Source organism: Pipistrellus hanaki (assembly GCF_964339955.1).
Source record: "Pipistrellus hanaki genome assembly, chromosome: 11".
Taxonomy (NCBI): domain Eukaryota; kingdom Metazoa; phylum Chordata; class Mammalia; order Chiroptera; family Vespertilionidae; genus Pipistrellus; species Pipistrellus hanaki.
In genome coordinates, this window is record NC_140513.1 from 14,437,090 (window position 1) to 14,454,056 (window position 16,967).

A 16,967-nucleotide genomic window follows, 5' to 3' on the forward strand; every position below is an offset into this window, starting at 1 on the left:
TGTTATGCATCTCTTTTGATCCCATCCCCCAAAACAGAGGCAACACTGAAATGACCTTTCTCCTAGCCACTCGCCAGATGTGCTCGAAGTTGCAGCATGGGACTTTCCCCTGGGATTGCTGGGGCACATCACTGCCTGGAACTCTCACCATCCTATGCTTTATTTACTCCATGAGTTAGGCATCACCTCCTCCAGGCTGTTCTCCTAAAACACTCAATTCCCCAGCTCCCACCATCTGATGAAAACAGTCTCCTCCCTTACAGAGTGTACAAAAGAGATGAAGGACAGCTGAGGAGGAGAGTGCTTACAATTGTACATACTTAATCCTCAAGAAGGAGATGATATAATAAAAATCCTATCCATTTCAAAACTGAGGAAACTGGGACTCAGGGTGGTCACGTGACATGCCCCCACAGGGGCCAGAGCCAGGTTGAGACAGCCATCCAGCTTCTCCTTGCTTCCTGGTTTGACTCAGTTCCAGGCTTAATCTCACCTGTCTGGCTCAGGGTTAAAGGCAGAAGGTGGGGTGCAGCCTTCCAATTACTTGGTGCTATTTGTTTGACCACAAATATTTATTTTCTTAACTGCTTACTGCATGCCAGTTATTGTCACAGGCTACTGAGTGATGATGACAGACAAGGCTTCTGCTGGCATGGAGCTCACATGCCAAGGGGGTAGAGCAAATGAGAAATAAATATGATTTCCCTTTGAACTCACTCTGCTCTGCCCTCCACTGCTTGGCCCCTGAGCACATATACCATTTTCAAAGCCACATAGACCCTCTTAGCCAGCAGAGAGGAGAAGTCAGAAACATAAAGTAAAAGGTTGAGAAAGGTCCTCCATGCTCTGTACTTTGGGCTTTAGAGATCCTGGAGGAGAACAATGACCCAGAAATAATAGGAGGAATGGAATCCAAGCTGAGGGTCCCTGGGACTGGGCTTCCTGCCTATGATCCAGAAAGCCTTTGTTTCTCTTTTGTTGGCTGGAAATACCTCCCTTCCCCTGGACCTGTTAATGCAGAGAATGCAGTCCTTCCTTGCTCTGGAAGGATCCATAAGGTGCTGGAAAGTGGGCATGAAGTGCTTGTGTCTCATCTTACTTGCCTGTATCTATTTCCCCTCTTCTGCTAATACCCCCACTTTGCCTGAGAACCCACCCCTCTTGTTCCTTTCAGTCTTGGTGACTCCCAAAGGGTGGGCCTATGAATCAGTCCTGGCCAATCGAATACTCTCTCCTGCTACACTGGCCTTCAGTGGAGGGAGTTGCATGGGGATTAAGATGACAGACTCAGACTCGTCCCCTGTCAGAAAAGCCTGTCTATTTGTTCCTGTTCCCAAGATCACCAGAGAAGCCTGGATTCCTGACCTCAAGACTTCAGCTTTTTCTTCCATCCTCCAGGCTGCTCTTTGAATCCCTCTTTCACTGAGGTGGATCAGAGTTGGAGTCTGTTGCTTGCAACCAAACCTTAATGGCTGCCGACTTGGATAGCCATACCCGGGGTATAGGTGACAGAGAACTATGATGGCTCTGGGTGGAATTTTCATCAGCGGAGACACAATCAGACCAGTGTTTTAGAAAAATGGATGACACAGTAGATCAGGAAGCACTAGAGGCCATTAGAACAGTGAGGAGGCTGTGGCCGAGGTCCAGCTGAGAAGGCAGCAGCAGAAAGGCTGGGGAATGGGAGGATGGGATGGATTTCAGCAACAGTCTTTTCCTAAATGCAGCTGCCTAGATTAAATGGACTTCATTTTATATGGACAACTGTGTATGAATTTTTTGCAAGTGGAAACTTAGGTCAAATGCACCAGGAAGGCTTCTTCAGAGTGAAAGATTTTAATGTTTGTAACATCAATGCCCATTCCTGGAATATAAATTTGGTGGTGTAATGATTAATTAGCATTGCTTCATCTTGGCTGGGCTACAGTTATTTAATCAAAACTTAATCTAGTTGTGGCTATGAATGTTTTTTGCAGACATGCATGGTTAACATCTATAATCAGTTGACTTTAAGAAAAGGAGATTATCATTTATAACATGGGTCAGCCTTATCTAAGAAGTTGAAAAACCCCAAAGAACAAAAAACTGAAGGCTTCAGAAAAGAAATTCTGCTTCAAGACTACAGCACCAACTCCTACCTGAGCGTTCAGCCTGCCGACATGCCCTATGGATTTCAGACTTGCCAACCCTGACGATCAAGTGAGCCAATCCTAAAAATAAAGTCATATATGCATATGCACACACACACACACACACACACACACACACACATCCTATTGGTTCTGTTTCTCTGGAGAAGGTTGGCTGACACAGTACGTCGTGCCTCATTCAAGGCCTGTAGCACAAATAACAGAATATCCCCTGACCCATTTAAGCAATAAGGAAATTATTTTAGGACTAGAGGCCCGACGCATGAAAATTCATGCAAGAATGGGCCTTCCTTACCCTGGCTGCTGGCACCACCTTCGCTCTGGCTGGAGCCACCTTTTTGCCTTCTCACACTGCCCAGAAGCCTGGAGTGGCTGGGGTGGCATGGAATGCCTGCATTGTTGCCATGGCACAACGCAGGCATCCCACCCCACCCTGCCCCTGGCCACTCAGTGCCTGCATATGCAAATTAACCCACTATCTTTGTTGGGTTAATTTGCATAATCACTCCTGATTGGCTGGTAGGCGTCATGAAGTTATGATCAATTAGCATGTTACTCTTTTATTAGTGTAGATGTTGCGTAGCTCCTGGAAACACTGGCAGGACCAGAGGATTAGGCTCAGAGACTTTGTGCCTAGGAACAGCAGCTACTGCTCCAGGGAAGACACCTCTGCTGCTGCCACCACTTGCAGGCATCTCAGATGGCACCTCTGTTGCCCAAACCCTGCTCTTGCTGTCCCTGAAAGCTGGCTGCTTCTATAGCCACCCTGGCTAGAAAATGGTTCTGGGTGATGCCTGCTTCCCTGTTTTTACCTACTTGGAATTGAAGTCATTTATATTTTGCATTTGATTGGCAGAGCCTAACTCACATGCCTACAGTCCAGCTCCAAGAGAGTGGGGAAGTGAGTTTTCTGGCTTGCACCTTGGGGAAACTCTCTGCATGTGGGAAGGATGTTCATGGGGGCTGGAAAACATGGGTGGTCTAATTCAGCAGATCTGGGTTTTCAGTTCTGTTTTGCTTCTATGGGCCTGTGCCCTAGAACCACAAAGAATACCACTACAGTGGTATCACAGTTAACCTAGCAACAGCTCAAAATAATTGTAAGCAAAGAAACTTGAGAAGTTAAATTGTGGAAGTACAGAATAGCAGTGATACCAGGACTGTAGTCCACTCTGCAGATGCACAGACCACTTTGCTAACAATGTTTGAGGAAAAACGGTGTCAAAATGTTAGGCATTCTTACAACCCACTTTTCTCCTTACTCATGCTTTTCTATAAAAATGGACTGTAAACTAAAATTTATATGAATGACAGTAAGGAATATTAAAACATCAAAGATGGCTTTATAGGGCAATATTAAGGGAATTACAGCAAAACATTCTCAGTATCTTACCCCTTTAATCATGTTTGATCTCCTCCTAACCTAGGTCTGAATAATTTTTTTGTTCTCAATCTCTATACTTTTGCTGAAAGAACTTTTGAACCATATGTACAACTTTAGATGTGGTACTTTGAGTTTCAGGACTATGTGGCAGGACACTATACAGACTTCTGTGGCAGGGAAGCTCAGAAAAAAGATATTTCTATGAGGTCATAAACCTGTGAATGTCCTTGGAGGATAAAATACAACAATGTGCATGTATTTTTACATAAGTATAAACTCAAGTAACCACCAAAAAAATCAAGGCATAGAACATTTCTAGCACTCCAGAAGGCTTTTATTCTATCTCTTCCCTGTCAAAAACCTCCAAAATATAATCATTATCCAAACTGCTATCATGGTCGATTAGTCTTGCCTGGTTTTGAATTTCATTTGAATAGAGACACAGTACATCCTATTATGTGTCTGACTTCTTTTGCTCAACATATTGCTGTGTGTATGAGTAGTTTGTCTTCATTGCTGAGTAAATATTTTATGTACACCATAAGTGACTTATCTAGTCAATGGGCATCTGCAGTTTACCCCCCATTGTTTAACTATCCTATATAATAAAAGGCTAATATGCAAATAGACCAAATGGTGGAACAACCAGAACTGAACAACCGGTCGCTATGACGTGTGCTGATCACCAGGGGGCATGTGCAGAACGTGGAGGGTGTTGGCCGTGGCAGAATGGTGGAGCAGGTGAGCGGGGGCACCAGACCAAGGCAGGGTGCTGGTTGCTGTTATTGGGGCAAGCCTCTGGTAGTTACTAAAAATTCTTTGCTTCCATGTACCCTGGTCCTGCCCAGTGCTCGCATCTGCTGCTGGCACTGGAACTTCCACTTGCACTGGTGCTGGCCCTAATCACTCAGCACCATCAGCAAGTAGGAGCAACTGCTGCTGGTCCTGATTGCCCCTGAGGGCATCTCCACCTCCCTCTGCTCCTAAGGGGCAATTGGGGCAGCAGCTGCTACTCGCACTAGCTGCTAGCACTGACCTCAAGCACTCTGCACTGTCAGCAGGTGCAAGTGGGGTCGGCTCTATTGCACGTGGGAGCAGCAGCACCAGGAGCGAGGCTGCTGGCAGACAGTGGACTGGGGCTGCAGTGGGAGGGGCCAGGTGGGTGCATGGAGGATGGGCCTACTACAGCCTCGTGGCCCACAGTTCCTTTCAAGGTGCACAAATTCTTGCACTGGGCCCCTAGTTATGAATAAATCAGCCTATTTGGCAGGTTTTAACCCTTATAACAAGGGCTCTATTTAAAGTGTCATCTTATATACCCGTTTATTATGGGAAATGGTTCCTGTTCTCCATTCAGTATTCCCTGCTGTGTCTTCTCGTGCTCTCTGATCTGATGGAAAGAAAATGAGTTCAGCCGAAACCTATTTGGCTCAGTGTATAGAGTGTTGGTCTGCAGACTCAAGGATCCCAGGTTTGATTCCGGTCAAGGGTATGTATAATACCTTGGTTGAGGGCACATCTCCAGTGGGAGGTGTGCAGGAGGCGGCTGATCAATGTTTCTGACTCTCTATCTCTCTCCCTTCCTCTCTGTAAAAAAAATCAATGAAATATATATATTAAAAAAAAGAAAAGAAAGAAAATGAGTTCACATATGTGACCTCACCATTAAATACGGGAAAGGAGAGATATGTTTACTAAGGGCCTACTCTATGGGCTGTACTTTATCTGCCTATTTCATGAACTTGTATGAACAGCCCTATGAGTAGGTTTTTTTCACGGAGAAAGTGGAGGTGCTGAAAAATTAGGTGACTTGTCCAGAGTCTTACCGCTACATGAAGTGGTAAGAGAGAGCAGAGAAAGTCCAACATGTGGCCAACTTCCACCATGTGCCCCACACAAAGACCTCCAGAAGCAGAATGAATCCCAGCAGGGATGGGGGAATGGAGGGTGGAGGGTATGATGATGTGGTGGACATTGCTGATGTTAATAAACTTCCATATGAATCTGTAAGGAACTTCAAGTGGAGACTTCTGCACTGTAATGTGCTGTCTTTTGGTCATTCTTTTCCTCTTTAGGTGTGTGATGCTTTCTTTCCTCTTCCATGACTCACTTTTTCCAGGCTTGCTGTCTTTCCTCAGATCTGCAGACCACGATGATGTTCAGTGAGAAGTGGTTCCCTGAAGTCTGAAAAGCTGTTCCCATTATCTCCCCATCTGCTTCTGACTTCCCTTCTCTGGCTCCCCTCTAGCCACATCAGTGAAGCTCCAACCCCAAGCTCCCCCATTGCCACCACAGGGACATCCGAGGGCCTGCTCTTGTCTTTGTTCTCAGTTCTTTTCTTAATGAGAGGGACTCAGGACAGAGCCTAGTTTCCACCTCCTCCCACTTACCCTATAGGGTGGAGTAGGGGTCTGCCATACTTTTTAAATAAATTGGAATTCTTCTTGGATTTTGTAGATGAGATGTTGGAAGCTCAGAAAGAAGAGATTTCTGTGAGGTCATAAAACTTGTAAATGTCAGAACCCACAGTCAAGTGCTGTGTCCAACCTGTGCTAAGCAATCTTTCCTATCCATACCACGGCTTGGGTCATGGTGCCCCCTAAACTCATGTTCTTTACATTTTGAAGGTCAACAGTCACAAAAACTGCAGTTGGCACATATTCAAATGACTTATGCTCTAGGAATTTTCCTGGATCTGGGATGCTGGGGGGAGGGAAATAGCTTGATGGCAAAATCCAAGGTAGAGTGACCCAAGACACTGTTGGTTGCTGCCACAGATCTTGGGATAGCATGCAGGGCAGCAGAATAAGAAGAAATGGAGTGACTCCAAATGTAAGATTACCCATGTTTATCAGTAGTTTGTTCCTTTTTATGCTTCAGGCTCAGGGGCTCATGCAGGGAAAGGCTCTGACAAGTGCCAGCTGCCCAGTTCTTGTCCAGTGGTCACTCAGGGGTTTCTCTTTAACAGCTCAGGTTCCTGGTTCCAAGGACCACATAAACTGACTTTTTTGTGGTTCAGAAATGAAAGAAGCGATCTCCTTGTCCACAAAAAGAAAGAGGCATTATTAGATGTACCAGAAAAGTTACAATATGGCTTGTAATCAAGGCAAATGATTTTCTGGCCAACATCCGGTTAAGGAAAATCTGTTATTTAGATAGCTCATCCTACATCATACCAAACATATTAAAATGCACCCTCATGCTCCACTTCATATAATTTACATATATGTCAAGGTGGGTATTAGTAGACTAGTTAACACATTGTATTTTGTAGACATTTCACTAAACATTTATCATTTCAATTTTATCATTTTATTTTAGTATTTCAGACAATACATTATTTCTTCCAAGTCTCAAATAATTCCAAAAGCCTTTGAAAGGCTCAGTGACTGTCAGACAATGTATCTGTGGGTTTATTGAATAATCTGGCTTTGTGGCATTTCTGGGTGACCATGCATCATCATTGTTGAGGAACCTTCTTCTCCTTGGTCTAAATCTGACCATCCTTCTCATGCAGCCAGACAAGAGATCAGAGATGAGTTCTCTGCTGGCTTGGAAAACTATGGATATAAGTTTCCCAATTAAGTGTCTCCAATGCAATACTTTTCCATACCCTGATTTATAAATATAGCTGAACTGTATGTGTCATTTAGAATGGCAGTTGTATCATATGCATTAGCTGGTCTGGAAAGTTCTAATTGCTGAGAAAGTAGGGCATCTCTACACTGAAGTGATGTTAAGCAGTGAGTGTGAAAGTTCGTCAAGTATAGGAGTACCTGTGGGCATAACCTTGCTAGAGGAAGAGCAGGAATAGAGAATCACCTGTAATTACTATTCTGACTTCTAACACCATAGATTAGCTTGTTCCTCCACCCTCTTCACTTATTTATGTATGTCCATTTAAAAAAATTGAGATATAATTTGATGTACATTATATTGGTTTCAGGTGTACAACATAATGATTCAGTATTTGTATATATTGTCAAAATCTTATCCTCAAACTGCATGTGAATGGCGTCATATAATTTGTGCATTTTATTTCTGGTTTCCTCTGCTCAATGTAATGTCTTGTAAGATTACCCATGGTTTTGTGTTTATCAATAGTTTGTTCCTTTTTAATCTGGGTAGCTTTTTATTCTGTAAATATACAGACATTTGTTTATCCTTTTATTTGCTGATGGACATTTGGATTATTTCTAGTTTTGGCTATTATGAATACAACTATTATGAACATTTGCTACAAATCATTTCAGGATATATGTCTTCATTTCTCTTAGATAAATATTTGCAGTAGAATATCTGGATCATATTGTAAGTGTATACTTAACTTTACAAGAAACTGCTAACGAGTTCTCCTAAGTGGTTATACCATATTGCACTCCCATCAGCAAGGTATGAGAATTTTGGTTGTCCTTCGTCTTCGACAACATTTGATTATTATAAGTTTTTTTTTAAATTATTTTTTTTAATTTTAGCCATTCTCCTGGTGGGAATTAAGTACAATCACACTGCAGTTTTAACTTTCATTTTCCTCACGATGATTGATGTTAATCTCATATGTTAATGCATATCTCCTTTTATGATGGGTCCAAATTTTTTGCCAAACAAATTAGGTTGTTTGTCTTGTTGTTATCATTATAAATCATAGATATTGAAAATATTTTCTACTCATCGGTGGTTTGCTCTTTCATTTTATAAAATGTAATTTTAAAGAACATAATTTGAAATATCTTGATAAAATCCAATTTATCATTCCCCCTTTATGGTTAGTGTTTGTTTAGTTTTCCTTATCCAGGATATTTTGCTTACTGCAAAGTGAAAGAAGATATTATCCCATGTTTTTCTAAACTTTATAGACTTTATTCTCAGGAAGAGTTTATGTCAGGTTGGTATTAAATCATCTTTAAATGTTTGATAGAACTTATCAATGAAGCCATCTAGGCTTGGAGGTTTTGCTTGGGAAAGGTTTTAAATTATGAATTTAATTTTTAAAAGAGACATTAAATTATTTAGATTTTCCTTTTCATTTTGAGTTTGTCTTTATCACTTGTGACTTTCAAGGAATTTGTTCATAGACTGTTGAATTTATCAGCATAAAGTTGTTCATACTATTCATTCATTATGCTTTTAATGTCTGGAGGACATGTACAGATATTCCTCTTTTATCATTTTTGATACTGACTTACTGGCTTTTTGCTTGAGTGTTAGCCCCTCTGCTTTATGCAATCTGTAGTGCATCCCCAGGAGAAAAGCTAATACAATAGGAATCCCACTCAGTGTTGTCCCTGCTTGTAAGGTAATTTATCTCCATTTTCTACCTGCTTTTGCTTACTGTTCAAAGCCTTCAAACAAATATTTTCCCTCCATGTTTCCTTCCCAATAATTTACAATTATTAATATAGAAGGGTCAGTCTGGGACAAGCTGATTTGCCACTACTGGAATCAGAATTCTATTATCTTGTTACATATTTCCTATGTGTCCTGCTGTTGTTTTCTCTTTCCTTGTCTTCTTTTGGAGTAGTTATTTTTTAGTGTTCAATTTTTGACCTTCCAATAGTTTGTTATTTACAGATTTTAAACTACTCTTTTAGTGCACATTATACATACATGCTTTACTTATTGATGTCCAGTTTATATTATATTAGGTTATTTTTTAAAAACCATAACCTGGAAAATGCAAGAACCCAAGAACACTTCAATTCCATTTCCTCCCCCTTTTGCCTTGTGAGCTATAGTTTTAATGTGTTTAATTCAACATGTATTTTAAATCTCACAAGACATCCTTGCTAGTAATTTAAATGGGCAATATTCATTTTGATTTACCCATCAGTACATGTCATTTCTTCCTGCATTTTGTGCTTCCACCTGGGATAATTTCCCTTTTCCTTTCATGTTTCCTGTTAGTGCAGAACTGCTCAGTATATGTGATTATGCTTTTCTCTTCACTGATTACTCACTCTGCTTGCAACACCCAGGGCTATTATGCAGCTGAGCCCTCATCGGTATCTCTAAGGAGGAGGGCCTCTCAATTTTTGGCCATTCTTATAGATTCTATTTTTGTCTTTCTATCCCCCTGAAAATGTCTCTATTAATTCTGTTTTTCTTTGCCCACAGAACATCACTACCAGTCTCTTTTGTGGCAAGAATTTCTCTCAAGAAGTTATTCTTACATGCCACCCAAATTGCCAGACTCATGCAATACTTGCCACAACAAGCTGATGGTAAAGCCCAATGGAGAGAGTTGTTAATCTCACTGGGACTCAAGATAAGGAAAATGCTAAGAGAAATCTATAGAGGAGAAGTCAGGCTTTAAGGATGACTGCGAGGCATTAATTAAGTAGCGAAGAGGTAAAGATATTACAGTCACATAGGAAAACACGGGGGTGTGGAGAAGTGTTAAATGTGTGGGGAACACACATGGGTTGGGATTTGGGAGAGAGCATGAACCCTTAGCTGGCATGCTACAATCTCTCCCATTCCGCAATCCATGGCAAACATTGCTAATCCATCACAGAGCAACAATTCTCACTAGAATTGGTCTTTGAATCACTCCCAAATTAGCACTCCAGGCAATTAAATAGTGGCAGTATAAGAGATGAAAACTTTTCATTATTCTGGGAATGGAAGAATGATGTCAGGATGAGCAATGAGGCTGGGGAGTCAGGCAGGACACAGACTGGGAAGATGATTTTGATAATGGTGTTGGTGATTAAACCCCTCGAGGAAGCCAGAAGGCTTTGAATGTGTAATACTTTAAGAAAAGTTTCATTGTTCGTGGAGCTGCCTCAGTGGGGCCTGGTCTATTCTCTGATCTTGTTAACAAGGCCCCAGGGAAACACCATTTGAGAACTTTCTGGCTACACTGCTTTAGCACTAATGAGCCACTCAGGAAAGTTCTCTGTGGTTTAATTAAGTAACATCTCTAGTTAAAAGTTTACCTTCTCCTAATTAGTGAGCGGTGATCAGGAATTAAGCATGGTCTCTGTGGATCAGCCTCTTAATTGGAACCATAGCCTTTGCCTGTCACAAACCCCAAGTACTGCAGAAACACATATCCTTTCTCAGACTAACACCCCTCCCCACACTTCCCAATGAGAGGCTCAGGGTCATCATGGGTCTGGTCTGGAATTGAAGCACCAAGTTGGAGGGTGGGTCTTGAATGGTCATCTCTAGTGACTTCCTTTCTATTGAAGCCAGTGGATGAGTATAGGATGGGATTGGTGAAAGCTCTGAGGCAAAGTGTGTCTGGTGTTTAAAGAACACAAAACTGAATGAGCAGAAAGAGGCAGGACATGAGGCCAGAGGGCCAGTTCATGTGGAACCCTATAGTCCATTGCAGATTATGGCTTTAATGCTGAACCACCTTTATTAATATTTTCTTGTCAATACATTTATATCTTATTTTATAAAACCATTTCCCTATCTCAAAGTCTAAAATATAACTATCTTTGTTTTCTACAAAGTATTTTCTTTCTTTTTTTTTCTTTCCATTTTAAGTTTTTAATGAAAGTTGTATATAAGATTACTTTATTCCTGCATCTTCTCAATTGTTTCTTCCTTGTATTTTCCCTTCTCCTTTCCTACTTGGCGAGATTTGGCTTTACATTCAAGGATCTTTTTGCGGTCTTTGTTCAGCTTTAGTCTAGTGATAACCACCTTGCTGGGGGAATGCCCACATGAACAGTTGTACTAATAGCTTTCTCCTGTTGCACTCATTCAATGTAGATGACGTATTTCTTCTTGTAAACCTGGACTTCTTTGCCAGTTTTCTGCCCTTTGTAATGTCCTCGAACAACCTGAACTTCATTATCCTTTCGGATGGGCATGGACCGAACACTGTACTTCTGTCTCAGCTCTTTGGAAAGAGGAGACAACATAATCTTCCTTCAAATGTGGGAAGGTGCATTGAAATGCCTTTTACGGTTCTTGCTCCGGTCAGAAGTCACAAAGGGATTGAATTTCATTTTGACCACTGGTGCTCCTATGATGGCCACAAGAGGGAAGAGACCAGTATTTTATTTCTTAAAGTATAATTTATGTACAATAAGACTGGCCCATGTTTAATATCCATTCAATGGCTTTTGACAAATGTATACTGCTATGCAACAATCACACTCAAGCTATAGACCATTCTATAACCCTGAAAATTTCTCTCCTGCCCCTTTGTAGTCACTACCTTTTTCCAAAATAGGAAATAATTCTGATTTCCTGTTTCCTATTCCTGAATGTCACATAAACAGAATCATATATTATTTTGCCTTCTTGTGTTATTTTGTTTGGCTTCTTTCACTTTGCATACTGCTTTTGAGAATCATCTAAGTTGTTGCACATATCAGTAGTTCATTCCTTTTAATTACTGAGTAATATTCCATGTATGGATATATCACAATTAGCTCATCCATTCATCAGTTGCTAGACTGTCTCCAGTTTTTTGGCTACTATAAATAAAGCTATCACCATTGGGCCCTAGTTCTTCATGTAAACATATATTTTTATTTCTCTTGAATAAATACCTAGGAGTGAGATTGCTCTATGTATGGTTTAATGTTTTAAGAAACTGTCAAAGCATTTTAAACAACTGCCAAAATGGAAAGTGGTTATTCCATTTTGAAATTGGTAAGATTTCCAGACACTCCCCTCACTAACACTTGGTATTTTAGTGGGTGTGGAGTGGTACCTCATTGTGGTTTTAATCTGAATTTCTCTAATGACTAGTGATGTTGAACATCTTTTCATATGCTTACTTGCCATCTGTATGACTTTTGTCTGTTCAGATCTTTTGCCCATTATTTAATTGGGCTGTTTGTCTTATTATTAATTTTGAGAGTTCTTTATCTTTTTGGATATTAGTCATTAGCAGATATGAATTTTTGCAACCATATTCTCCCAGTCTGTAGCTGTCTTTGCATTTTCTAAATAGTATCTTTCAAATAGCAGAAGTTTTAAATATTGATAAAGCTGAATTTATCATTTTTTCTATTATGATTTGTGCTTTTTATTTCTTGTTAAAAAGAAATATTTGCCTAGTCCAAGATTACAAACACCTTCTCTATATTTTCTTCTAGAAGTTTCATAGCTTTAGCTCTTAAATGTAAGTCTATGATCCATTTTGAATTAATTTTTTAAAAATGAAGTGAGTTAAGGATTGGTCTTTCTTTTCTTTAAAATCATATTGATATTCAATTGTTCTAGCACCAATTGTTGAAAAAAAAACACCCTATGTTCATAGCAGCACAATTTATAATAGCTAAGTTTTGGAAACAGCCTAAGTGCCCAACAGCAGATAAGTAGAATAAAAACCTGTGGTACATCTACACAATGGAATACTATGCTGCTATAAAAAGGAAGGAACTCCTACCATTTGCCACAGTATGGATGAACCTGGAGAGCATTATGCTAAGAGAAATAAGTCAGTCAGAGAAAGATAAATATCACATGATCTCACTCATTTGTGAAATATAATGAACAACATAATCTGATGAACAAAGACAGATCCAGAGATAGATAAGCATTGATCAGACCGTCAAACCTCAGAGGTAAGGTAGAGGAGGGTGGGGGTAAGGGGAAGAAATCAACCAAAGGACTTGTATGTATGCATATAAGCCTAGCCAATGGACACAGGCACTGGGGGGGGGGGGGGGGAGGGCATGAGTGGGGCATTGGGGGGTAGGAGGGCAAAGAAGGGATAAGGACACATACATAATACCTTAATCAATAAAGAAAAAGAAGTTCACTGATTTAAATGTTAATCTCACCCAAAAAAGACATTCACAGACACATCCAGAACAATTTTCAACCAAATATCTGGGCACTATGGCCCAGCCAAGCAGACACATGAAGTTAATTTCCAAAGTCCCCCTCCTTGCAAATGTCTCTGTCTTCACCTTCAACTTCCACTTTTACCAATATTCCAAACAAATAACATTAGATAGAATTTTATATTTTATAATAAAAATATATCTTTATAAAAGAAACAATGTCTATGGTCAGAGAGCTGGGACCCTTTATGAAGAAGCAAAAATTAAAAATCATATTCTTACACTCCACAGGGATAACCATTGTTTCTAAATTTTGATGGATTTCCTTCTCTGATTACTTATATTTAACTAAGTCTTATTTCTGGAGAGTTTAAGAAAGCTTGAAATAAAATACAAAATACAAGATAAAATAAACTGAAAATTATGTTGGACAAAAAATAAAAGAGAGAATAAACAGAATGGGGACAGAGCATTGAGCCAGAAATGACTGTGAAAATGCAGACTATACTGGCCCTTGTTGTGGCTCCAAATCTGAGTTGGTCAGTCACCGAATTCACAGTGAACAAAGAAAAAACAAATGGGTGACTTAGGTGAAAAATTAACATCTGTGTCCTAAGAACAGACATATTGCCTGGGATTTCTTTTAACCAACTTCAATATAGGCTTTTGGCAATTTTTGGTGCATAAAAATTCACATAAACAACAATTTATAGACAAAAATACTGCTGCCTAGGTGCTCAGGTCTCCAGTGACCTGGGCTAATATAGGTGGGATTTCCAGGTTTGAGAAAGCATGGGTGGGCTCTGCATGTCCTTTGGGCAATATCCCCTGAATAATGTTTTCCTTTAGTTAAACTTTATAAACACTAAGTATCAATATCATTCTCTGTTTGGGGCTTCAACTACACCTGGTGTTTATTGTTAATTACACATAGATGAGTTTCATTTTGAGTTGGCAATCAACATATCGAGGGCAAAGTTTTGGGCCGGACAGATATTTCAAATCCCAACTCCATAATTACACTAACTGTGTGTTTGTAGCAAGCTATTGAATTTAACCATGTCTCAGAGTCCTCATATAAAATGAGAATAATATTAGCATCGATCTTGCAGGGTTCTGGTAGAAATTAAATGAAATAATAAACAAAATATTTAACATATTAAGCATAAGTAAATACTTTTTAAGCAGATGGACTTAGCGAGACTTGTGCCTAGAAAAGAATGTCATTAGACATCGCTTCAAGATGAGCTGAGATGGCACCTTCCAAATATGCTTCAGGACCAAAGTATAATAAAATCTTAACCTCAGATCACAGAGTCTGTAACTACCTCCCGGGTTCCAGTATGTTCCTCACCAGTGCTTCTCAAATGTTCACCTGTAGACCAGCAGTGTTCCATGATGAAGCAGAGAAGAACTGCATATTTCATTGGCTACCATCCCTGTGCCTTCCTCTATCTTTATGTTTAAAGCATATTTTTTTGTAAAAAGCATTTAATCCTTTACAAATAATCTGGCTGACAATCTTTTTTAAATTTCTGCTAAGGAGGCAGTTAGAATAATTACATTTAATATAATTACTGATAGTTTGAAGTTTAATGCTACCATTCCACTTTGGTGTTTGTTTTCTATTTGTCCAATCTGATTTTTTGTTCTTGTTCTTTCCAGCCTCTTTTTGGATAAGTTGATAATTTTTTAGTATTCTATTTTATTTCTTCTAGTGACTATTTAGCTATGCCTCTGTGATTATGGTTGCTAGAGACTATAATAGGCACTTTCACACACAGACACACATGTCATTTCAGAGACATTGAAACTGCTGAAAATTGAACAACTTGATTGCTGCTGTTTCTTAAAATATGTAAGGATATTTGGAACTCATATTTATTGAAAAAGAAGAAATTTGGTCAAGAAAAATTAATGAAAAATATTAGTTTTCACTCTTCTTGGAAGGAACGAATAGGAAAAGAGAGTGGGAGCGGGGAAAGAAGAATGGTGCAAAGACATTGGGCCACTCAGGGGGCCCTAATACGGTGGCCTTGACTGGTGGGTATATGTATACGATAGAAATATACAATATATGTCCCAAAAATGAATATACATACTTCTAATAATTTAAAGGCATTTTAAAATGTATGTTTATTGAAATACATTTCCTTTTCAAAATTGAACTATCAGTTGTTAAAGTTTACTAGTATATATGTTTTTGGGGACACCCTATGTTGTATATTTATATAGTTATTATTATATATTATAAATGCAGGGTGGGGCAAAAATAGGTTTACAGTTGTTTGTATAAAATAATACAACAGTTAATATATAGTAATACAGGATAAATCTGTGTTTCCCATACTCACAACTATGAACCTACTTTTGCTTCACCCTGTACATAAGATCAGGTATAATAGTATGGTCTTGTCATCATATGATTTTCTGTGAAGACTTGGCTTAGGCATGCTAACCTCCAGTAGCTCGAGATACACACACCAAGAAACAGTAGAAATGAAGGCTTATAGGAGTCGTCCCAGGCTTTCCCTAGGACCATGGTTGGCAAACTGCGGCTTGAGAGCCCCATGCAGCTCTTTGGCCGTGTGAGTGTAGCTATTCCACAAAATACCACAGCCTGGGCAAGTCTATGTTGAAGAAGTGGCATTAGAAGAAGTTTAAGTTTAAAAAATTTGGCTCTCAAAAGAAATTTCAATCATTGTACTGTTGATATTTGGCTCTGTTGACTAATGAGTTTGCCAACCAATGCTTTATGAGATGCTGCTAGGATTTCCTCTTGCCCATCAGCTTCATCAGACCCTGCTTCATGCCTTTGTTTCTCAGGCTGTAGATAAAGGGTTTAGCATGGAGGACAAAACTGTGTAGCTAACTGTTGCCACCTGGTCCTTGTCAGTGAAGCTGAACAGAGGTAGGAACTAAATGCATATAGTGCTTCCATAAAAGAGTCACCATGGTGAGGTGGGAGTTCCATTTTGGAGAAAGCTTTATGATTCTTAGCAGCTGAGGGGATCTTTAGAACATCAATGAGGATCCTAGGTAAGAGATGATAATGCATAGAAAGAGGGTCACCAAGATTATCAATCCTTCTATGTTAATTACAATTACATTGCCAAATGTGGAGGAGAAGGACAATTTCAGCAGACAACTGATATGATATGATAGAGGAATCGGTAGGTAACACTGGAGTCCCAAAAGAGAAGACAATTTATTAGAACTAGTAAGAAGGAATGAAGGTAAAGGCCACCAGTAGGACACAACAGCAGTGGTTCATGGTGGTCATGTAGTGGAAGGGTCACAGATGGCTACCTAGTGGTAAAAGGCCATGGCTGCCAAGAGGTTCATTCTGTGTGTGCAAAAGCCAAGAAAAATACATCTGAATCATACACTCAGCATAGGACCTTTACTTTGACAGAAAGTTCATCAGCATCTTGGGAATGATGGTTGTGTAGCAAACGTCAATGAAGATAAGATGCTAAAGGAAAAATACAAGGGTGTCTGGAGCTGATGGCCAGGATGATGAGCAAGTTCCCTACCACGATGACAGTGTACATGATGAAGAAAAGGGCAAATTGTAGCTTTTGGTCCTCCAGTCAGAGGAGAGTCCCAGGAGAATGAACATGGAGACACTGATGGTTTGGCTGACTATCTCCATGATCCTGCATACACCAATGG

The 16,967-nt window shown here is 39.8% G+C and overlaps 1 pseudogene across 1 annotated transcript; it reads right to left on the bottom strand.

The window, feature by feature from the left end:
• Positions 1-11,016: 11,016 nt before the first annotated feature.
• On the bottom strand, positions 11,017-11,512 carry LOC311629753 (large ribosomal subunit protein uL24-like; annotated as a pseudogene). Its single transcript has one exon. The product of its transcript is annotated as a large ribosomal subunit protein uL24-like (transcript).
• Positions 11,513-16,967: the final 5,455 nt, after the last annotated feature.